Source organism: Rattus norvegicus, chromosome 6, assembly GCF_036323735.1.
Source record: "Rattus norvegicus strain BN/NHsdMcwi chromosome 6, GRCr8, whole genome shotgun sequence".
Lineage (NCBI taxonomy): Eukaryota > Metazoa > Chordata > Mammalia > Rodentia > Muridae > Rattus > Rattus norvegicus.
The window spans coordinates 76,068,832-76,094,734 of record NC_086024.1 but is presented as its reverse complement, the minus strand read 5'-3'; the positions used below and the strand labels follow the sequence as shown (position 1 = coordinate 76,094,734).

The following is a 25,903-nucleotide window of genomic DNA, read 5'->3' as shown; positions in this document are numbered from 1 at the left end:
TTAGCCTGATAATGGTTGACTAAGCTCGGATAGGAGCTAAAATTCATAGGAAATCATAACTCAACAAATACTGTTTAATTTCAAGTTATTTTCTGTTTTGAGAGAGAAAATAGTGTTGGTTGACAGGAAACTGAATTTAGAAGGGGAAAAGACAAAAAAATGGATGAAGATACTGAAGAAGATATGTGGAAGATACCATCCTCACAAGAATCCATAGAGCGCACCAATCATTCTTCAGCAGGGAAGGCATCTGGGCATCCTCATGGCCTTAGTCTGACATTACCTATGGTCCCTGCTTGCAGTTGATTCTTAGGTGTATTTCTGCTTGTTTTAGCCTTGTCCCTGGTGTAGACCTTTGTTAAATGACTTCCAGATCCTCTCTTGTATTTCCAAGTATTTCCTCTTGGAACAATGGGACGTGGGCATGAATGATCCCCTGGAACTATGAAATAAAAGACTTACTAACCTACACAGGATCAAGACTTCCAATTCAGACATTGCCTTTAAAGCAGCTCCTACCTCTTGGTGGCCATGTCTAAGAACAGAGAGGACCTTGGGATTGTAAAGGTAGAAGAATGCAGAAAAGAGGAACTTGTTGAAGTGATCAAGAGAAGCCTTTGTTTGCCTGGACAGTTATATATCACTATCTTGTATGTAGAAATAAAAATAAATGAGTTACTACATCTAACTTCCTGTAATATTGTTTGAACAGGACACTGTTTCATACAAGTCTTAATGATTTTATCGCCAGCAGAATGTAGCAAGCTAGCTTCAATCCCAGAAGACTTATTTCTATCTGTGAACGTTCTTCCTAACTAGATGGTTCTCTTTGCAGTTAGTGGCTACCGATTAACTTGTGACTGAAAACATTATAAACTTCACTTTAACAAACTGACAATTAAAAAAATAAATTCTAGTAGAAAAAACAGTTCAGGTTTATTTTTTCGACATTACCCATTGCTTTCTTGGTTTAAAATCTCCCATGGTTCTATGTGGACTTCACTCATTTAAACCTTTCCCAGTGAGGAAAGTTGTCCAGCAAGTTCACTCCGGTGATTAGATTAACAGCTGTCTCTAAAAATAACAAACTGAGGGTAGTTTAAAAATACCCTTTGAACAACAATGTTTTAAAAAGATACGCAAATTGTCCCCAGCTCAACCCATAATTATAAAAGACAGTGCAAAACTTGCCAGGACAATGAACCAAGGAAGTAAATTCTGCTATCTAATCAGTTAAAAATAGTAAAAGTTCATCATCACAGCAAAAATGAACATAGACGTTTGGGCTTTGGTCACACAATCCTTTCAGTTCTAGGCAAAAACAGAGAGCAAAGCACTTAAGGTCATGGCAGTGTGAGCACCAGCACGTCTCTGCTAACTGGTTCAGAGCTCCTACCCTGTCTTCTGGACAGTAGACAGGATAAAGACAACCGTCTCAGAAGCCAGTGGAAGCAGGCAATGAATCTTCAAACGTATTGACACATAACATTTTCCCACAGAACAGGTTGTGCTAACACGGGAAAGTGACATCCTCCTCCTACCACACAGTCATCCCTGTGACCTTCGGAATCACTGGCAGGACAAAAGACATGAACGTCATTACGTTTCTGTTGCCCACTGCTCTGTTGACCCAGTCTTCCAGGTAGCTAGTGACCTTAGAGAGGCAGCCACCTTTAAAAAGAAAAGTCTTCCAAACCAGGAACTAAATCACGTTCCTTTCTCTTTTTCTCCACCAAACACTCTTCCTAGTGTCTACTTCTTCGTCGTCATTGAGAACAACTATAACGGATACGGGTAGGAAGGATGGTAGAAGGGCATTTATGACTAACACGGTATAAATTTGCATACAACAGCTGTCCTTTTTACTGGTAAAATTATGTGAATATGATGACTGCATTAAAATCGCCCCTGGAAATGATGTTGCTGTCATAATTAGCTCTAACTCACACAGTTCCCTGACCAGCCTATCTTCCCAGAGGCAGGAAACCTGCTCTATTTGTCTTTGTGTCCATAAGGACACACCAACAGGACCCTGCCACACATACGAACAATGTCCAAACAATGTTTGCAGAATTCGATTCACCTGAAGAAAATATGATACTACACTAACTGGAGGGAGTGCCCTTAAAAATAGGGACTAGTTTGCTCGCACTTAGAGGTGCGTCCACACTGATTGGCTTGGGCCAGTGAGTGACATTGAATCCTATTTGGTTTTTATGAACAGAGAGGCTGAGAAGCAAGGGGAAAGCCATACGGTTTTCGTTAACACTGGCAGCCATGATGCTGGTGTTCTCCATGCCACTCACGAGAAACCATGGAACCAGAGATGGGTCACCCGTCATGGCTGACTGATGCTGAAGCAGAAACTGTGGGTAAGCCTTCTGCTACAGCTATAGAAACAGAGACACCCAGAATTGGGAAAGATAACCCACTACTAACATCACCCAGAGGTACCCAGAGAACCCATTCTTTGTTTTTATGCCCCAGAGAACAATTTGCCACAATTTTATTTGCCAGTACTGAAATGACTGTGATCATTTCTAGGAGAACATGAGGTTTGGAGGTTTGTCTGATATACCTCTATTTTTTTTTCTCTGTTTTCACACGCGTCACTCAACAACAGAGATGTCGTTGATGCTGAACAATGTGTCATGAGGCAACTACCTTGGGGCTTTGAGATGAACTAGCTTGCACTGTAGTGCCACAGTTTACGTGATTTAATAAGAATTTCATGGAGTTGATGTCTATATGCAGATGATGGCACAAGATAAGGCAAGGCCTGTGATTGAGCAGCGAAAAAGTAAGGCAGGGATGGAGTTTTTGTAAGGTGGGAGAGGAAAAGGAAAGGGGAAGAACCAAGATGGAGGCGAAGAAAGATGACCCAGATCTGCGTGGCCTTAAATGGTCACAGGTTGTTATAAATATTTCATAAGGGATGGATTTTTATAGGACAGATTGTTTTATATAGGTGGGAAGTTTATATCATTATCAATCGGTTGTGAGTTTATAGTGCAGACGTTTTGTGCAGTTTTAATTTACTGATATAAATCTGATTGCTAAATTACAAGCTTAATGTGTTTTGATTTTAAGGGGTTACTGGGAGTTGTGACTATAACTATAGGGTGCGGATGCTGGGAATGTGAACAGAGTCCGCAGCAAGAGAGCCTCCAGATAGGCGGACTCTGTATGGAACTGGCATGGCGGCGACCCGCCTGAGGAACTAGATGACAGAGCTGCAAGAGGGCGGCTGCTGCCAGACTCAGAGAGTAGCCGCCAGTGGCAGTATGGGATGAAGATTGGGAGCTTTGCTGATTGAGATGAAAATACCCCACAGATGCCATGTGGCTCTAGCATGGGTTGGCGAATTCTTTATTTAATACTTACCGCCATAGTTTCAAGTTTCATAAGTTTCTTTACTTCAAAATCTTTTTTGGTTTTAAAGATTTACTTATGTAAGTATATTGTCACTGTCTGCAGACACACCAGAAGCGGGCATCGGATCCCACTACAGATGGTTGTGAGCCACCACACCGTGCAGTTGCTGGGAATTGAACTGAAGACCTCTGGAAGAGCAGTCAGTGCTCTTAACCTCTGAGCCATCTCTCCAGCCCCTCAAAAATCCTTCAATGAAATGTGACAAGAACCATGCAATCGGCAATCATCCAGGAAAGGAAAAGCCCTTTGGTCATAGGCATACCCTAAGACACTTCCTGTCTCTGTAGGCTCTGAGCCTTCACAGACTATCATAGAATAAGCAAAAGGACAAAGGCAGTGATCAGCAACACAGAAGACCTGGCCCCCAAGGTTTGAGTGTCCCAGATGAGGTGATCTTTTATTCTCAACAATGCAAGGCCGTGGGACTGTGATAGTTTACCGCTTAGGGCTGCCCAACGATGAACATGGGTCCTCTCTGTAAGGAACATGTACTGAGATGGCCCCAACAGCAGCTCACATAGCAGATAGGAATGTAGACTCAGAACGGCAGTTGGAGGGGAAGGAGCTACAGTCCGTTCAGAATACGGGCCAAACCTGCAGTACATCACCCGCTCGTGCTGTTTGCCTTTGGCTGGCATGGTGGGGTCAAGCCATTTCTCCTCCACCCTCCAGTTCTCCGCATTAGCAACGCAAATACACATATTCCTCTGAGGCTCATGTCCGTCTGACTGTATCACCACCCTCCCTGCAATCATTTCAGATTTCCCTTGTGGGGAGGGAGGATTATCAATACCTATTAATTATTCATACTTGTCTTACTCGACTCGGAAAGTTCCTATCAACTCTCTTAAAAGGCTCTTAGGATCATTTCTAGTTATAAAGATTTATTTATAAATGCAATCTCTGGACTTACGCATAAATATTTCTCTCTAAAAAAGCAATAAAAAAGATGATAATTCTGTTTGGGATGTCTTGGCTGACTCAAGTTAGAACCTTGGCCAAGCCAACCTCGTTTTAGATGTGCTTTATATATTTAGACCGCTAAGACCATGGCACGGCTTCTAAAGATGTGTTTCTATGTCTTCCTCCTCCACACAGACTCCCCAGCAACTAGCTGAGGGTTGATTTCTACACACCCACGACATGCCTACTGGGAACAATACAATAGACACAGGCTTTTAAAAGGTTTTTTTTTTTCCTTTGAGAGGCTAGAACAGGAAACCATCCCTTGGAGGATCAGAGATCTATGAGAAGCTAATTTTAGAGGCCATGGTTGGAACCTTCCAAGTGAGAAAGCAGTTACTGCAGACGCTACAATGTCAATTTCTCTTCTGCAGAGGAACGGTTGGAAAGCAAGCCCCAGTTAGCCCTTTGGAAACCTCCCATTATCTCTAATGATGTATTAACTCATTCCTAGGAATTTCTTCTAAGGTAGCAGTTCTCAACCTGTGGCTTTATCAACAGGTCCAATACCCCTCTCTTTTGGTCCTTTAGTTGTTAGGTTTTTTTCCAATCACTATAAACTGTGATAGCATCTAAGTTGATAAATGCAATATTGCCTTAGAGCAGCAGTTCTCAACTCCTAATGCTGCGATGTTGTGGTTTCTCACATTGTGGTGACCCTCAACCATAAAACAACGGCATAGCTAGAATTTTCTAGTGTCGTGAATCATAATGTAAACATCTGATATGCAGGACCCCAATGGGTCGAGTCCCCAGGCTGAGAACCACTGATGCAGACCCTAAATATAGGCAACGTGCCAAAGGACATTTAGTGCCATCTGATAGTCAAGATATATTTTAACTGAGAAAAAAAAAGTAAATTGCAAGAGTTCCATAAAAGGAGTGTTTCTGCATACTCAAAGAGAAAATGCTGGGAAAGGCTACTCGTGAGGCTTTCTCAAAGTGGCAGTATTAAAAATGGCTTTTATGGTTTTTATTGTCAATCAGTAAGTTTTAAATTTCTCTACTAGAAATTTCTTTTGTGAGAGAGAAGAGAAAGATAGGAGGAGGGCGGAGTGTTACAACTAAGAAGTGAAGCCAGCGGCGTACAAAGGGGATGCATGTAATACATCTGCATGCGGAGGATGCGTGCAGTACGTGGCAGAACCTTCCCCTAATAAATAAAGATTTCAAGGGACCAATCACTGGGCAAGAAGGAGACAGGACTTCCGGGTAGGCGAGAGGAAGAGGGGAGGCAAGAGAAAGCCTTTCTTTTGGACAGGAAAGATGAAGGTAGCAGGAGGACCCCGGTTAAGGTGGTGGGTCTGCTGGGATCCAATATTAGAGGATTTATAACATAGAATAGTTTACAAAATTAGGATGCTAGTTTCTGTGCCCAGCAGTGGTGTTACCTGTTGATTCTAACCTAAGATTGAGTCACGCTGTGACTCAACTGGGTTCCAGAGAAAGGTACAGCGGTAGGGCACCCCAGCCAGTGATGGGAATTTGGAAGCCATGGGGGCGTGCGTGGCAACATCCTGCCTTGGGAACTTAGCTAATTGGGTGGAGAGATTTCGGAGCGCTGAGTCAGACTGTCTGCGGGGCTGAGGACAGGCCGGCCTGTCCCCGGGGCCATGCTGGTGGTAGCGTGGATTGATTTTTTTTTTAATATTTCGCGCAACAGTAATACATGTGTGTGCGGAGGAGGCATGTGGAGGAGGAGGCATGTGGAGGATGATGCATGTGGAGGATGCTGAGGAACATCGTAAAGCTGAGGTATTATCTCCACGTGAGGAGATGCCACTGACTTCACTGAAGCTCTGTTTCTAACATAAATAACATATCATTAGAACTGGTTCTGAAGACTTAACAGTGTTTATTTGTTTCCTTTTTTTCTTTAAGGACAGTGGTCTTGAAATAAAGAAGGTAGGAAAAAGGCGTATTCATCCGAAATAACAGTACTCATCCCCTTTGAGTATAGCTGGATAAATAGCCAGCTCCTTTTGTGTTTTCAGATAAAACCCCAAGAGAGAACACTTTTCCGAGGACAGATTCCAAGACTTGACAGAGTGATCGCGACACGAGCATTCTAGGATTCGAATCCGTCCCCTCTTGGGCTAGTGTGTGATCACAGACAGGACAAAGGCGTGTGAGAACTTTGTATTCCTTCCACGGTTCAGTTTACATGGCTAGAATTCCAGCTTGTCATCATTTTTTATGAATTAGTACATTTATACTTTATAATTGACTTGTATAATTTTTATTCATTTATTATTTTTGTAATTGACTTTAGTGATTTTTTTAAAATCTATTTTCATTAGCCTAAATAACCCGCATTGGTAGATTTTTGTCCGTTCCTTTACCCAGGGAAAGCAAAATGATCAAAATACACAGACACACATTCAGAATCTTTTCTGGGAATTTTAGTGTTGATCTCTGAAACCTACATTAAAACACAGAACCCAGCTATATCTTACTTAAGAAGCTCTGCTTTGCCATGCTTGGCTGTCTCTCCATATTAGTACCACTCTTTGGCAAGCCCCAGACACACAAAACAAGATGAAAGGTATTGAATTCCAATAATGTGGTTTTAAATCTACCCTCTTTGCCCTTTTCCAGAGGCTCCTTTGGGAAATAAAAGTGGATAAGAATAACATATCTGACCGCCAGGCACAGCAGCCATCCATTGTTAATACTCCAGTGACCTGCCAAAATGGAGGATGAAGGGTCTATTCAAATAATCCCGTAACAGCGATTCAACCTCCTCAAAGGACATTACACTTTGCTTTTGAAATCTGTTACAAGCTAAGTGACAAATTCAGAATCAATGTACTGCTTATACATTAGATTAATTTTATCTAAAATGCCATTTCATAACCCATTGCTTAGTTAGATTGACTATAAACCTGGAGAAGAACTTTCTTCTCCCTCGTTGCACACTGAGAATTCTGTTCCTTTCAAACAATAGGTGGGTTTTTTTTTTAGAATACACACAAAAGAAATGGCAGGATCGATAAATGAGCTCTGAGCTAGCTCAGACAACATCTGAACCTGGATTCATTCAATATTTCATTCATGATTAATGCACTCTGCCCCTCATGCCCTAAACCATGTGCTCGGCCCAATCCTTATTCACTGTAGACAGAAACCGTCTTGTGATGGTCTGGTGAAAATTCAGATGTGTGCAAATGTACTGACAGGAAACAGACATAATAAAATTACAGACACAAAATGAAAACGGCAGCAGAGCAAGGGATGCTGGGAATATGGGTAAGGAAAGCATGGCTGAGATGGTCACAAGGCAAAATGGCTTCCATTATTTATCTGTAATAGACTTCGCCTACTTCTGAAGCAAAGTGGGATGTTCTAGTTGACTTCCGAATAGGAGGGAGCACAACTGGCGTTTTTTAAGGCGGGGGAAACTTGATGGCAAAGAGCAGAAGATGACTGTGCTGACCATTTGAAGCGTGCCCTCGGGTTTGTGAAAGCTGAACGAAAGGTTCGGTAGAGGAATTAGACACAGGGACATCTGTAATCGCAGGGAGACAGCACTTAAATAATTTCTGCACAGAGTGCAACCAAGGAAACTATAGAAGATCCTTCAGAAAAGACCATATCTTCAGAACGGCATTGAGTCTTTGTGCAGAGTGCCTGGAAGGCAGAGGCAAGGCTGAGAGAAGCCTTAAGTGTGGGGAGATCTAGGCCAGAAAGGACTAGCTAACCAGAGAGAGCAGTGATGACAAAAAGGAACGCCTACAGAAAACCTAGTGCTGCTGGTAAAAGGATTCTGTGCGTCCATGCTGCTTTGTCTGTCCACTTACAGTGCATCAGGGCGGTGTGCTTCTGTGAAGATCACACAAAGGTCAAAGGCTATCTCCCTCCCAGGCTGGGAGAGAACAGCTCAGAGTGATTTGGCCCAGAGGGATCTTTTTCCTCCTTCTTCCCAAAGGTCACTAATGTCAAAGCCATCAATGACCCCAGGAGCACACAGTACTAATATGCCTATTGGGATTCATCCACTGATGATTGATTTTATTGGCCACTTGATCAGCAATTTCCTTGAACTGGGGCTGACCAATGCTTTCCTGAAACTGGCATTCTGACATTATGTGATATTAGAAAAGGTAAAGTAATTTTGATAGTATCCGTTCTTCATAGCTTAAAAGGACTGGCCCAGATAGAGTCTGGGATTTATTAAACAGGCTATATAAATTTTAGAACAAAAGCCAAGACAATCATGTGAGCCAAAAAGACAAAGAAAATATACCAGCATATTCATAGGGAAAGAGATTATATGTGCGTCATGTTGTTGATGTTCCGTTTGGCTTTTGTATCAGTATGCATTTATTTTTATATTATAATTTATAAGAAACATGGAATATTTTTTCAAAAAAGATAGAAATTAATGGATTTTTGCCTGCTTCTTTGTTCCTCAGCATATACACAAAAATCCAGCATTTAAAGACCAGGAGGGGATAATGATACGCTACAGAAAGGCTTGCCCAGTTCGGAAGGTCAGAAGCACAGAGACAGAAAACAGCAGGGAGGCTTTTCGTAAGCCCCTCCTCTTTAATCTGTGGGAAAAGATAACTAGAGCCAAATCCTTGGCCAGGACCTCATCCCAAAACTTACTTTAAATGTAACCAGAATACATTCTGTTTTTCAAACTGCAGGAGGTCAGCTGTGAGCAGAGGCGGCAGCGGGGTTTGTGGAATGACAGAGATTTCCGGGAGAGGCAGCTTCAACAGGAATATAAAAGGCTTCAAGTAACGTACAGCAAATGTAAACTGACACCGGGCTAGAGCAACCCACCTCCCTGAAACACTATAAACAGCCAGAGATACAGAGTCTCAGCAGCAGGACTCTACTCGCTTCCGTGCCAGGCAGAATCCAGTTCTGACCACTTTGGAAACTTTGGTGTCCTGGGGCCACCTCCTCCCTTGCATAAGACTTGGACTGGACATAGGCAGGGACTGCCATTTTTAACTGTGTCTCTCAGTCCATTTGTACAGTCCATGATGAGTCAGAAAACAAATTTATATCACACAAATGGCCCAGGGCGGATGGAATTTTAAAACTTCAATAAATTGTTTTTCAACAGGAAATAACATCAAGATCATTGCAAAGAAAAAGGAAAAGAAGAAAAAAGTTGAAAAGTTCAGACAAAACTTAATCAGGGGGGCAGAGAACAGCCAGTGGTTAGAAGCAGTGGCTGTTCTCTCAAAGGATCCTGGTTCAGTTCCCAGCTCTGACATGGAAGCTAATAGGCATCTGGGATTCTAGCTCCAAGGAATCTGGACTCCATGTCTGACATTTTCTACCCTCCAAGTAATACCCTCATGTTACAGTTCCATCAAGGGACTGATCTAGGGGTGACATCGGAGGTCTCCTAATGAATAGTGCCTGAGAAACCTTCACAGAGACATTCGACAACCTCCTAGATATTTTTAATCCAATCAAGTCTCAATCAAGATTAATTATCACAGTAAGCTAACAAAAGTTAGTGCGACCAGAATGGCAGGTCTTATAAAGGGAAGGTGAAGGCTCCCATTGTGTAAGAATAAGATTCCATGGCTGGGAAAAAGTAAGAATCAAAAACTCCAGCAAACCAATAATATTAGATAGCACGACAAAAATAATAATAAATGTCTAGAAATCAAGTTGTCACAAATAAATAACAAGCTCCTTAAAAGAAGGTAGAGACTCTCCCACCAACAAGCAGCAAGGCTAAAATGTCTGGTCGGTCCTACAAATAAAAGGAGCACTGGAAGCCAGAGGCAGGAAACACTACTGAAGAATTTCCTAAAAGCACATGGTCTTACACAGCAAAACTGTACATCGGCGAAACAGCCAGTTTCCCTATGCAGTGTCAAAAATGAGCAGTTTTGCCTTTAGGAAGACAGTTGGGTAACAATAGGAAATGGTTTGATTTTAATATGAAATGAACAATGAAGAACAGCCAGGGAAATCTGAAAGAGAAGAGGCCGGTAAGGCAGCTTAGCAAACATTAGAGTCCGCTCCAGGAAGCCACACTGATGCTAACACAGAAAACAGGCTGAGTCCAGAAGTGTATTCAAACACACGTGGGGATTTGATGTGTGACATCTCAAATCAGTGGGGGAAACACGGCAACTGATAAGTCAGATTGAATATACACCTTACAAAGTCCCAATGGATCAAAATATTGAATAAAAAATAAAAGGTATGTAAATATGATTTAGAAAAATTGCATAGGAAAGACTAGACTTGACCTAAAACCTAGAGCTACTGAAAGAGAGATACTTGGCGATCATGGAAATTATTGCTAAAGGTAGAGGAAATGGGCATTGATCAGCACTTACGGTTGGATAGCAAATTAGTTTAACAAGTGGGGTACAATTTGGCTGCTTCTGTTAAATTTCAAATACATGTATATACTGAATAGCAATCCTACCTCTGAGAATTTAAGTGTTCAATATATTCATACCTTTGTGAAATTTCTTACATGCAAATCTATGTATAATGTTCATGGTAATGCACTAAATATCCATTAATATGATATATTTATTTGAATACTATACAGATAAAAATAATGATTATAAGAAAACTTTTTATGCTATAAAATGGCAACCTCTTCATGATAAGTTTAGAAAGCAGAGTGTGTTATACCTAGGAATACATATATATGTATATATGTATATATATGTATGTATGTGTATATATGTATATATATATATATATATCCACATGTAACAGCAACTAATAAAAAAAGGCTATGAATGAGAAAAAGACCAAGGAGGGATACATGATAGGATTAAGAGGGGGAAAGAGGAGAGGGGGAAATGATTTAATTATACTATAATTACAAAAAATTAAAAAATAATTATCTAAAAGCTCTCTGTCCTAATATGTGTTTCATAATTTAAAATTTCCTTTGTGTATTTGGGTTTTACAAAATATCTCTATTTTATATAATATTACTTTTTATATCACTTAGAAAAGTGTTTCTCAACCTGTGGGTTGTAATTCCCTTGTGGGTCACATATCAGACATTTATGTTACAGTTCAAAACAGCAAAATTACAGTTTTGAAGTAATAATAAAACAATTTTATGGTAGGGGGTCACCACAACATGAGACACTGTATTCAAGGGCTGCAGCATCAGGAAGGGTGAGAACCACTGTCTTAGCAGGAGATATAAAAAGGGTCTTTCTAAACTAAATATATTGAATTGCATTCCACAGGAAGCACAAAACTATAGGCTTAATTTTGGAAATATATGTCTTTCTAGAAATATTTTGAACTTCTATTTTTATAATACAAGGCAATATTTTAAAGTTAAACTGGTATGCAATAGAAAAAGTAAAAAGCAAAGTGTGATACAATAGTTTAAAATAATATAACTTACGGTTATTATATAGAGGCTACTTTTTTTTTTTATTAACTTGAGTATTTCTTATATACATTTCAAGTGTTATTCCCTTTCCAGGTTTCCGGGAAAACATCCCCCTCCCCCTCCCTTTCCTTATGGGTGTTCCCCTCCCAACCCTCCCCCCATTGCCGCCCTCCCCCCATAGTCTAGTTCACTGGGGGTTCAGTCTTAGCAGGACCCAGGGCTTCCCCTTCCACTGGTGCTCTTACTAGGATATTCATTGCTACCTATGGGGTCAGAGTCCAGGGTCAGTCCATGTATAGTCTTTAGGTAGTGGCTTAGTCCCTGGAAGCTCTGGTTGCTTGACATTGTTGTACTTTTGGGGTCTCGAGCCCCTTCAAGCTCTTCCAGTTCTTTCTCTGATTCCTTTAACGGGGGCCTATTCTCAGTTCAGTGGTTTGCTGCTGGCATTCGCCTCTGTATTTGCTGTATTCTGGCTGTGTCTCTCAGGAGCGATCTACATCCGGTTCCTGTCGGTCTGCACTTCTTTGCTTCGTCCATCTTCTCTAATTGGGTGGCTGTATATGTATGGGTCATATGTGGGGCAGGCTCTGAATGGGTGTTCCTTCAGTCTCTGTTTTAATCTTTGTAGAGGCTACTTTTAATCATGGAAATATACTGTTACTAGACAATCAAGGGAATGATTTTAGCTGTATATCCATACAGCACAGCAATCATACTGCAAACACTTTGCAACCTTTTCGTGTTAAGACTGTAGCAGTTTGGCTCTGATGTTTAATAAAACCTGATTAAGTGGGGGGAAAGGAAGTCAGTTTTAAAGCAGTACATACAAAATAAAATGAGAGAAAAACAAGAATCCACATCACTATATGGCAATACAAACTCTAGAAGGATTCACAAGCAGCAAGGCTAAGTACCTCCGTGTAGGCGTTTACTGGGAAAAGAAACTAGCCAAAGGTCCAATTGGTGGATGCATGGTACCCTGCATTGTTTATCTCTCTGTATATTTAAAATTTTCACACCCGTGAATATGTTTTAAATCTAAAAATATTAAGCAACAACAAAACTCCAAACTAATTTTGATATGGCCCAATTACAGCAGAATGGTAGTGGTAAAACTTCCTTTTCTCTAGTGAAAGCAACCCTTGGTGGTTTCTAGTGTTCTAATCAGAAATCCACCAGGCACCAACACCTGTTGCCACGCCCTTCCTTTAAGGAGCATTACTTCATTTCTCTGACTAAAGCATCTTCAACCTGTGAAGCACAGCGGTCCGCCTAAGCTCTTCAGTAATGTCACGGTTAAAAGCACCCTTGTCTTCCAAGCACTTTTAAAAAGCAAAACCTTCAATCAAACAGACTGATCATTGGAACGGAGGATGCAATTTATTCATTGATTGAAATGGTTCGATGGCAACCTTAACAGGCCTCATTCTGTGAATGGGGATTTTTCAGCTTGGAGGAGGAGGTCCACTCAAAATGATAATGTGGTGCTTACAATGCTTCTGGAAGTTGGAACACTTACCGATGGAGCCCATTTTCTTCCTTACACTAGGCTGCCTGACATTCGCTAAAACAGCAGTAATAGGATACAGTCATTAAGTGAGAGCCAACGCAATAAAATATTGAAGACATTGGGTTTACTGCAGGAACTGTGTTTGCATGGGCAAATGGAGGGAGGGGCAAGGAAGAAACAAAGGACAGGAGAGGGGAAGCTGCCTCATGGAAGAATCATCACTCTAGAGAGTAAGGATGTGCATTCTGTTTACATTATCCCATTAACTGGCCCATCACTTATTCTGCTAGGGCATAGCTTCCTAAAGTGTAAAATGTGGAGACTTTCCCATGTGCTCAACAAACCTACTTTCTTCTGGGCTCATCTGCATTTCCCAAGTGCCCTAGATGGGTATGTGGGGAACGATGGCTGCGTGAGTAGCCAGCGGAATGTGGGCAGAGTGATATATGTCGGGATCAGGCCTAATCCGTGAAGACTGTTTTGGGATGCTCAATGACTTGGGACTTTGGGATGCTTCCTGGTATGTTGCCTCTACTCAGAAAACCCAGATAAGAAGAGTCCTAAGGGCTTAGAAACGAACCTCCAGATTGGCACTGTCCAATATGGGTGCACGTGAAAGGTACCTAGACCAGGACTGTAAAACACACACACAGTGCTTATGATTTCATACGAACAAATGTGCTTAAAATAGCTTAGCAATAATTTTGTATCAATTGTATTAAATTTTTATTTTTATTTTATATGTGTATGAGTGTTTTGCGTGCACATGTGTCTGTGTGCCATATGAGTGCCTGGCACATGTGGACGCCAGAAGAGGGCATCCACACTAGAACTAGAGTTATAGACGGTTATGAGTCATCATGTGGACGCTAGGAATTCAACTCAGGTCCTCTAGAAGAGCAGCCAGTGCTCATAACCTCTGAGCCATTTTTTCTAGCTCCCCTTAATTACATATTAAAATGATTTTGGAGAAATGATTTTAAAATGCTGCTAAAATTAATGTTACCTATTTATTTTTGCTTTTAAAATGTTGCTACTTGGAAATTTAAAATCATATATTGGGTTTGCATTTTGAGCTCATTATTCTATTTTAGCTGGGTAGCTCTGCCAGGCATGAGGACCCCAGTCCTCGAATCAGCATGTAGAGCAGAGCTCTCCCAGTGCCACCATGCGCCACAGCTATGGGCACTTGCAGGACCAGGCTGTTGGCTCAATCTGTGCCCCTTCAGGAGTTCACTCACAGTCCTCTGCGTACACACCTGCCTTTAGGATAAAGGAAAGGGAGTTGTTAGTCCTCAGTTTTGGTAAAGGAGTTGAGGGGAGAGTGTGTAATCACAGAACTGTGGCTTTATTTGTTAGGCCTGTAGAGTTCAGAAATGTTTGACAAAACCAGCAAAGAAAAGGAGAAAAGATCAAGAGATGTAACAACCAGCTAACAGTGCTGGGCCTTCCTGATGGGTATTCTTCCAGAATACTCCCTGAAGTCCTGCTCCGGGGAGATAAATGCCAGAATCTTCACCATTCTACCTAGTACACGCTCTGGCAATACCACACCAGCCCTAAGCAGATGTGTTGTGTGGATGCACCCGTCCCCTCTGGCACTGTGCATCCAGACAGCAAATGCTGAGCTCTGGGGAATCAGGCTCAGTGTCAGAGTGCTTAGGGAGCAGTGTGACTTCAGAACGACTGTTGTGTTTCCCTGTCTTTGCAATAAGGCTCCTGTAGGTGCATTACAATATCCATTTTCATATAAATAGCATCGTACCCACTATTCTCTGTAAAGCAATCTGCCAAATGAAGGAGTCATGCATGGGATTGTGGGAGCTTACTTCTCCACGAAGTTCATTGGCATCTTTTGCTAACAAGATCACTGCTAATAATTGCTTCTATTTCTTGTTAACAGTTCCATGGTTCAAGCTCATAAAACATGTCAGTTTTCCTTCCCTCTTCCTGTCTCTTTGCTTGAAAATAAAGGCTCGGAGTAACGATACCTTTAAAAAAGAGAAAGGAAAAGGAAACAAAATGTGAGCCTCGGGTACTCTCTGTATATATTAACCAAATGTTTAAAAATAATAACTAGCCAGGCTTGGCGATGTACACCTTTAATCCCAGCACTCAGGAGGCAGAGGCAGGCAGATCTCTGGTCTACAAAGCAAATCCAAGACAACCAGGGCTCTGTTACACAGAGAAACCCTGTCTCATAAAACAAATACCACCACCACCAATAACAACAACAACAACAACAACAAGAACAACAACAACAAAAACCCACTAAATAGATTATGTTTTGTTAACAACGTTTTATGTTTCTTACTCAGGTACACAAGTACTTGCTAAGCCAAGTTTACTTTTAATTATAGAAATTTGGTCTGAGTCAATGACTGTGGTGAAAACATCACACATTAAAGACTGTGTAACATGAATATTGCATCCAATTCCTCTTTCTGCTGAGGAGTGATTAATGTTTGAGAAAATTAAACATGAGAACTGGATAATAGTCAAAGTCATTTTTAGTATTTATAATGATAATTAAATATGATATGGTGAACTTGACTAAATACCACCTAATGGTATCTCAAATGACAATATATTAATAATTATATCTCATTCATGTTATTCACAGCATGCCAATTTTGTTTATAAATGCTTCTGCGAACATCACTATCAAAGCTTTTATTAGCCACCATATATACTCATCTTCCATAGAGGAGAAATTTATAGGAATTGTCTGTGTAAAGCTAAAATCAAATACAAATTTAGTCATCTAAACATTGAAGCGAGAAATGGGACAGAAGCTCAGAGGTGCAGAGCTAGCCTTCAATGCATGAGGCCCTAGGCGATCCCATTCCCACAAAATAAACAAACCGACCCAAGAAGTGCCTCCCTAATTGTACAGTGACAAGACAAACAAGTGAATGCAAATCAGACTTCCTTCTTTCATTTTGTTGTTCTAACCTTTTTCTCATGAACACTAAACTTTGTGTTTTAAAATATGGATTCCATTTCTAGAAGTTCATGAATCAGAAATCCATTCATAACACATAACTGTAAAGTGAACAATGTGGACTACCACTCTGATGAAGCTCGTGAACACTGTTGATAGCCTACATGCTCCCACAAGCCGCTCTGCCTGGAAGAGAGCAAGACTATTAATTATAGTAGCCCTTCCTTCCTTCCTTCCTTCCTTCCTTCCTCCCTCCCTCCCTCCCTCCCTCCCTCCCTCCTTTCCTTCCTTCCTTCCTTCCTTCCTTCCTTCCTTCCTTCCTTCCTTCCTTCTTCCTGGTAGCCATTTTAGTTACTTGCTATCCACTCCTAAATAAAACAGTCCAAGTTTTCCTTTGGTTTTTATGGAAATACAAGCGTACAGGACGGAGCAGAATAGACCCCCTGTATTGCTTCTTCTGCCAAGTATTATGTCTGAAGAGTCTTCCCATCCTGGGTTGTTCTGTACCCAGACTTATCAGGAACTCAGTATATGGTTCGGTTGGTCTTGAACTTGCCACAATCTTTCTGCCTCACCTTCTGAACGTTGGGAATACAGGAAGTGCTATCATGCCCCAATAGACCAATGCTTTAATCTACAGATGAGTACATAATTTATACATAGAATATTAGAATGATAAAGTGAGTAGCTTCAGAAGTCTCTTTCCTTTTCAAATTGTTGAATTAATGCTATGATAAAAGAAAGGCAAAAAAAAAGGAAGAAGGAAGATGTATAAAATGATTTAACCAGCAACTTCCTCCTCCTAACTCCTATACAGCATTAGGTTTCCTACTAACTACTCCTATATGACATTAAGATTCCTATTAACTACTCCTATACGGCATTAAGACTCCTACTAACTACTCCTATACAGCATTAGGATTCCCACCAATGTGGGGCTTAGTGGTTAAGAGCTTTTCCAGATGAACCCAGGTTCAATCTCCAGTACCCACATGGCAGCTCACAGATGTCTGGAGCTCTAGCTCTAGATGACCTGACACCCTCACTCAGACGGACATGCAGGCAAAACATCAATGCACATGAAATGAAAAAAAAGATTGCTATTGGCTGGAGAGATGGCTCAGTGGTTAAGAACAATGACTGCTCTTACAGAATTCCTGAGTCCAAATCCCAGCAACCACCTGGTGGCTCACAGCCATCTGTAAAGGGATCCAATACCCTCTTCTGGCACGCAGGTGTATATGCAGATAGAACACTCATATACATAAGATAAATAAATAAACCTTTTTTTTTTTTAAAAAAGACTCCTATTAACCACTGGCACAACCACTCCCAACCCTGGCCTCTTGTTGCTATCCTGGTCTCCACGGAAACTACAGCCAACTCACCCCTGTGGTCACGTTTCTGAGGCTGCTTGTTTGAGTGCTCAGTGTTACTTTACTCTGAAGCACTTGTTCCATTGTTGGTGGGCAGAGGTGAAACCATTCTGTTGCTATAGCCTCATAGCTATCTCCCCAGCTAACTCTTGGAGCCTGAGAGAGTGTTCCTGAGGACTGTTGGAGGCCTGACGTCTGGTGGCACTCATGTCCTTTGATTAATAGTCAGCCTGTGATAGAGCTAGACAATGGCCCTAGCTTTTCCCTCCTTTTCCCATGTTTGCACAAAGGAGAATATTCGTTCATTCAATCAGTCAGTCATTCAAAAAGTGTTGAGTGGGTGCCAACAGTGAGAGAGGCATCCCTTTCTCCTCTAGGTAGTATGTGCTGAATAGAGCACAAAAGCAGAATTCCAGCTCCAGTGAAACCCAGGTGTGCACTGACACAAATGCTGGACGCAGAGTTCTGGTTACCATGGAAGCTAGATATCCACAGTAAGAAGCAAGGTGTATACTCATAGAATTTGCCACATTCCTTTTTTTTTTCTTGCATCCTGAGCGATTCTGTAAGGCACAGAATGTCTCCGTATGCTCTTCCCCACCCACATTCTTCCTCTGCTCTACCACATCCCGGATGTCCCCAGAGTCCTTCTTGCTCTTGTACTTCAATGGTTTCTTAAGGATGAGACCACCCAGTTCATCGGAATGCTAGTGGTCGACAGACAGATAGGCCTCCATAACCAACTAGCAATAAACAAACAGCCGAAAATCTAAAGTGAAGCTTTAAAAACTGCGTATGGAATTTCCCTTTAATACAAAGCAGCCATCCGATGCTGGCCTGCCTGTTACCTGGATCACTGAGGCGCTCTAAGAATTCTGAGTGGTGAGGGTCATTCTCTTCACGCTGTCTACAGACGGAAGGACTATATATAAAAGACCGAAAACAGTGGCTGCGCCTAACCCGGAGGACGGCAGTTGTTACACAGTCAAGTGCACACCTGTTTTTAACAGCTGACAGCCGTTCTGATTGGCCAGTGTTCACTGCATGGTAAGTGTTAAATATATGAATTTATGCATTGTGTATAAGGAAGTTTGCCATTGATAAAATAAACAATGAGAGAGAAGCATGGCTATCGGAACTCTTGTGCTGAAATGTGAAATTATAGGCTATGTGAAAGCTATCAGCAAATTGTCCTTATACATTGATAATCAAATAAATATGTTAATAAGCAAAATATATATACCATTTATTTTTTCATAAATAGCCTTTATCGAAGATTCTTAAAGGAGAAAAACTTGGAGGAAAAGCAGGAATGGCTGTATAATGTCGGAAAAACTTTCAGAGAAAATAATATTACTGGCGATAAAAAGATTCATTTCATAATGATAAGAGAACAAATTCATCAAGAGCATACATGACTAAACACTCATGCCCTGATATCAAGCTTCAAAGTAAAACAGCCACCAATGGAACTCCAAGGAGAAACAGAAACGTTTATAGTTATAATTGTCAACTTCAATGTACTTCTCTCAATAAGGCGTGAGAAAAAAATACACATAAAGATATAGGTAAAGAAAATATTTAACATCACCAGCAACTAATCTGACATTTTAAGTCAATGAGGGAGTCTAGTGGTCCTCCCAGACAGCAGTACCATTCATACTTTTGCAAGCGACAAACCCTACAGGTAGATGACAATCACAAAATCAGTCTCAGAAGACTGAAAGGATTTAAGTCACAATACATATGCCATCTTAACGTGATGTAACTGAGCTAGAATAGAACAATAGAAATAATAATGAAGAACTCTGGAAATCCCCAAATATTTAGAAAGTAAATAATACTTTAAAAAGATAACCCATGCATCAAAGAAAATAGCTGAAGTGTAAACAAGAAAGCATTTCTGCATGAAGTATTTCTGGACAGATGAGTACGACGTTCTTCCCTGCTGCTGCTCAAGGTCTACTCTGTGGCACATTTATATCACATGAACCTTATGAAAGGTACCCTGTGCCCCACTAAACATCAGCGCAGCCTTCAAGGACGGTGACTGCAGCTGATAAACACCCAAAAGTCCAAACAGAGGCTGAAGCAAGAAAGACATACGCCAGGGGCTGGAGATGCGGCTCAGCAGTGACCAGTTCTTGCTTCTCTCGCAGAGGCCTGGAGCAATTACTAATCTGCATATGATGGCGGTGGGGTGGGGGGGACTTATAACTGCCAGCAACTCCAGCTCAGGGATCTGACACCCTCTACTGACTTCTGCAGGTACTGCACACATGTGTATACAACACACACATGCACATGCACAGGCGCGTGCAAGTGCGTGCACGCATGCATCCATACACACAAAAATGAATAATAATTTTAAGTAAAGCAAACAAGAGAGATATCACCTCCCTCCATAGGTGATTTGACTGCTGACGGCCCCATTTTTAACTAGTAACTCTCACACTTAATTCCAAGAATACTCCACTTCGATATAGTTGTCAGAATCTCAAGACTAAATTCTCTCTAACATGAACTACATCTACTGAATAGTTAGGTTGAACCATACAAGTGGATCAAGAGTTGAAGGTCATTATCTTCAGAGATGGTTTGAAACCAGGTTGGGCTACATGAAATTGTCTCTTAAAGTTTCCTCGAGCTAAGTGTTGACTCCTATTCACTGTGCACAGATTCTAGAAAACTGATCAGCTGTCCAAGTACATGGTAAACTATATGTATCAGTTTTAAAACCTGCTATTACATATTTTAGTACTATATATGTCATGTGATATATATATATATATATATATATATATATATATATATATATATATATATATAGGATTAAATTAGCTCGATCAAAAGTTTCAAAGTCTCTTTGACAGTATTTATACACCTGTTTCCATGCCAGATACTTGAAAGTTAAAGCGAACCTGAATTTGTAAGCCAGGTCAGCACAGTTGGTATAAGCAGAGTGGCACGCATGTTACACTGATGGGACAAACAGCAGGGTAGGGGTTCATAGAAGGCCCAGTGGTTACATTGATCAGTCTGCAAATATACCTGGACCCCATCATTAATATGTAAAAGCCGTTTGCTCAGAAATGGAGGACATTAACATTTTTCCATTGTCTCCCACAGATTCCATGACTTTCTTTTGCAACTGGAATAAGGGAAATAAAACACAAGGGAGGGAGGCTAGTCTTCAAAAGACTTTTACCACACACTGAAGAAATGGCCTAGCCTCCCTTACCTCCTAGAATATGGATATATGTTATTGACAACACCATGAAGACTTTTTTTTAAGGCATACTGCCTAGCTAAGGAGTGGAACACAGAGCCCATCGAAACACTCATGCTGCGTGTGGGAGAGACACTTGGGGCTCCGGTTCAGTGACCTCTGTCCATTATAAAGAGTTCCCCACAGCTCACAGCCTACCTGAACAAAGACGTCTGGTGTGTGGCAGTGTCCTAAACAGGCTGCTTCATGTTGTCCTCTGGCCAAGTCATCCACTCTGTCAGTTACACCACCAAGCAACAAGCAAGAAGCCGCAGAGAGAAAGCCCAGATCGGGTGACTCAAGTCGATTTGGTTTTCAACCGGCTGTCACTGGTTAACCAACTTTACAAACATAATATAATATCCACACACGGACATGTCAAGAGCTGTGGGCATAGCTAACTGCTTAGAGGCTTGCAGTGCACTGTAATGACAGTAAGGTTTCAAATGCTCAGTCACTCAGCTCCCAGACTCCTAACTGGAATTTCATTCCACATGTGCCCCTCACAATTAGCAGGGTTATTTTAGGCATTGACCTAAGTTCCCTGAGAATGCTCGCCGATGGTGAAGGCTGTCTAATGTGTCAGTTGCTTGGTTACACTGGGAGCTTGTGTGTGAAGCTTACTGTTTGTGTGGTATTTCTTCTGTACAACACTGCACTTCTCAGCTCAGAAGAAACACCAGGATTGCCCACACCTCTAAATTACCCACAGGGAGCTCAGCCCATGAGGCAGACCACAGTTACCGAGTCGTTAACTGCCTGGACTGTCAGAACACAGGGCCAAGAAAAGCATGTGAGTGTCTTGGACAGCTGTTTGGAGAAATGGTTTTATTCTGACTGGCATTATATATTACATAGTGCTCTTCTGCACAAGGAAACTGCCCAGGATCCTCTGTAGATTGCTCAGTCCCTCCAGAGACAGCCAGAAATACTATACTCTAAATATGTTTCACAATTATAAAAGTATCTGCTGTATTTTGACAGATACCCACCAAGCATGCTATTTGTAATAAACTACAAACTAGCCTACCCCCCGGCTAGCATGACTGTTTTATAAATGGGGGTCTTAGGAAAGATATAACCAAAGACCGTGGGAGGAAAGGGTGTGGTGCCCCCTTACCAGTGCCTGTGCATGCAGTTCTAAACATTCTTGCTCCCAGACACATGGCGTGCACTCACAAAGCTTCTAGCTTCCTCAGAAACACCCTACTCACGGCTTCTACAAACATTGGGCTCCAGGAGAGAGGGCAATTGCTCCAGAAGAATAAGCAGAAGTGAGAATTTTCTGACTAGAGATCTGCTGAGAGCCAGTCAGCTTCACTGTCAACCAAGCCTCAATGAAGGGTAGAACTGACTCAGCCCGGTATTTCCCAAAGGAGAGAACTTTCTTCCCCTCCCGCTGGCTCGCTCAAGCACCCTAACAGTCACCCCTCCTTGCCTGAACAAGGCTTAGTCTTCTGCAGAAGTCTCTGCTGACGTCTGAATGGTCTCTCACCCCATGGCCCACACTCAACAGGCAGCTCTAGTTGACCCTTGTGTGCCCAGTTCATTTGTGCAGCACTGCTTTGAAGCGACACAGGGTCCTCAGTGGATGATGATAGAAGTTTGCTGAGGGGGTGAGCTCCAGGGTACCACAGAATCACTGGGAAGCAAATCCCATGTAGCCTATTAGTTGAGGTGACTAGTAGTTCTGAGGTGGCAAACAGATACCATGTAGAGTGTGCTATAAAGTACATATACATTCAAAGAATAGCTCTGAGGAGCAAAAGTAGTAAGCACGGGGCATGGCCAAGCTTTAGAATAAATGTGGCCCACTTAAAGCCCAGGTCATCAGTCCAGAGTAGTTCTAGTTTGTCAGGCCTGAGGATAAAACTCAACCGACCCCAGCCCGAGGCCCCGTTACTTTACTCTCTCCTGACAGAGTCATTTTCCCTCCAAGTTGCTCCTTACTTTCCTCGAGCTGAAATTCTTCCATTTGTGATGATCCTACAGAAAGGTAGATAGAGCCAAGGCCACCTCGTAATGTGGATTACCCTGGTGACACTTTTAACTTCTGAATTATTTGAAAATCTTTCCCAAGTAAGGAAAAGGAAAGTCTATCTGCTATAGAAGCAGTAGTAGCATCTAGATAGCTAGGACATTTCTTAATGTCTTTATTGTCACTTTCCTCCTTTCTGCCAGCCTATCAGTAGATATAGATGATATAGATGTGGAATATAGATATGTCATCTCAATCGTCTCTTTACCTCCCATCCATCTACACTAGGTAGGCAATTGAAGTCCTCACTATAGAATGTGAAAATGTTACTTGACTGTTGACTGTTATATGAGGGAAAAAATCACATATTTAGGATACATAGACGATGTTTCTATGCACTAACACTCTGTATTGAAACAGCTGGGAAACCACATAGACAGCTTCCTGGCAAGAAGCACATTTTATCACCCTTGTGCTGATGATACTGAGAGACAAGGAGAGTGAGAAGGGTCAACCTGAGTTGATGGAGGGAGAGAGCTTTGGGCTCAGTTCCTGAGAGTGTTTCCCACTCTCTGCTAAACACTAAACTGTGTCTATCACAGGGTGATCTAAATTCAAATTAACAATGGAAAGGAGGGAGGGAGGGAATGAGGGAGGGAGGAGGGAGGGAAGAAAGAGGGAGGAGGGAGGGAGGAAGACAGAGATAGAGCACAATTTCAGTTCTGTGGTCATGGTCACTTAACATTCTGGCAGGAACAAACAGGACATGCACTATTTTTAATTTTTATTTAAATAGCTGTCAGCTCTTGCTAGCTCAAAAGAAGAAAGATGGCAAAATCAAGACAGGATTTTCTAACCAGAACCAAGTACTGACATCAGTCTGGAAAAAGTTATGCATAGTTGAGAAGTTACATATTCCTTATGGAATCTAAGAAATATCTAAATATAATTTTCTGTAAGCCTGCCATACCCAAAATATTTATGTACATTGAGTTTTCATTCTCTAAAATGCATTAGACTAGAAGTGCCTTGGTCTGCAGAGTCTTTTGGATTTTGGGATATTCATATGTGCACAATAAGATATTTTGGGGACAAGACCTGAATCTAAACATGAAATTCACCTGTTTCATGTGCACCTTGTATGCATAGCTCAGAGGTAATCATATACATTACTTTTACCATACCCATGTTTTTATTGCAATCATCATGTGAGGTCAAGTGTAGTGTAGGATTTTCCACTTCTGACAAAATGTTGGCACTCAAAAGTTTCACTCTTTGAAATATTTCATGTTTAAATTTTTCAAATTAGGGATTCTCTCTCTCTCTCTCTCTCTCTCTCTCTCTCTCTGTGTGTGTGTGTGTGTGTGTGTGTGTGTGTGTCTGTGTGTCTGTGTGTCTGTGTACATAAGTATTTGGTGCTTTTGATACAAGACTAATACTTTTAAGATCTTTATAAGAAAATTCAATTTTTTGAGTAGCATTCAATATGAAGCATGCATTCATTTAAATATAAATTAATTAGTTCAATGTTCTAAACTCTATATTTCTGCGAAATTTAAAGATGAGAAGAACATTGTAAAGTCCTCTGGGACTTTAGAGATGAAGAGTTGAATGTGTAATGCAGTTTGAGGAGCTCAGTGCCACCTGCTGAGACCCAAGGACAGGAAGGGGAACTGCACCACCTAACTCAGAAGACAGAGAAGCGGGTTAATGGAAGTTCCAAAAAGTAGGTTGCCTGCTTGGCCAAGTAGACAGGGTGTCAGCCTCATAAAAAATAAGAGAGAGTCACAGGGGCTGGCAGGAAAAGCACCGAGGAGAGAAGCTGCCGACTGTGAGGCCTGTAAGCTGGAGAGGAGGAGAAGCCCGTCCCAGCAGGCCGTCCTGAGCTGTGTAAGAAAGCTGGTGGAAGCTGGCTTCTTTCTCTCTGCCTCTTTGCCTGCGCAATAAACTTCTTGTTTGGAGATGAAGCTCCCTGCACTAGAAGGACACCTGCTGTGGAGTTCCTGCCTCGACTTCCCACATGATGGACTCTGATCTGAACTGTGGGTGTGAGTAAATCACTAAGCTACCTTTGGTCAGTGTCTTTGTCACAGCAGCAAAAGTCAAACCAGAACAATATCACTGTATGCTATGCTTGCACTCTAGTACAGGTATTGTAGACACGAGCTTGGTTCTTACAAGGATACGTCCTAGTTTAAGCCAATGGCTCAGAGTCACAAAGTCCCCTGAACTGGAAATCCTCTGAGTCACTTTCCTCTTATTGTAGAAGAAACAAGTCTAAAAAGGTCATCCTTTGTTCTACTCACATGTCAGAAAGGGGCAGCCCCTGAGCAAAGACAGGACTCTCTCGGTACCCACAGCACAGATTGCCTGGCCGCAGCATATTCTGCAAGGGTGTGTGCAATATGTGCAGTGCTGTACAGAGGGCTGCAGCGAGCTGCAGAGAGCTGCTGTTGGATTTAAACTCGGTGCTGAAGGCTGAGGTCTGCTCACAGTTTAGAAAGCCCTTTCCTTGTTTTGATAAGGAGTTGGAAAGGAGTCTTTTCAATACTGCAAACAGCTACCACGGTTGGGCCCAAGCAAAAGCGATAAGGCTGAAATGAAGTGAAAAAATTTATTAAAGAGAAACCACCAGGGAAACTACAAAAGGCATGATTCAGTGGCGGATGGGCTCTAGTGTGGGAACAGAGAAGTTGTGAATAGAGTTCCTCATTTCCTGAGTAACTGAGTGACCGCAGAAGGAAGGATCTGGCCTCAGGCACAAAGCAGTTGAGGAAAGATCATTCCAGTGTCTTCCCAGCCAGAGGGCTTGTAGGATTTGTGGGCCTTTGCTCCTCCCAGAGGCATGGACTGAATGAGGACAATACTGTGGCACTCTGACAGTATCAGCTTTCCATTTTTGCATTGTTTTTACTTCTGGTGATGGCAGACTAGCTTTTGGACACCAGCTACCACACTAAGAAAAACTAGAAAGCTAGAAAGGAAAAATCAGTCCGAAGGCATCCAAGAGCCGTTTCCAGCACAGAGGGGAATCAGAGTCTAAGAGCCCACACAGAGTGGAACTCAGAGGGAAGG

The 25,903-nt window shown here is 41.8% G+C and overlaps 1 protein-coding gene across 6 annotated transcripts in view; it reads right to left on the bottom strand.

Moving 5' to 3' along the window:
* The window catches only part of Akap6 (A-kinase anchoring protein 6), a 440,318-nt gene that overhangs the window by 264,933 nt on the left and 149,482 nt on the right, over window positions 1–25,903 (bottom strand). The window lies entirely within an intron of this gene.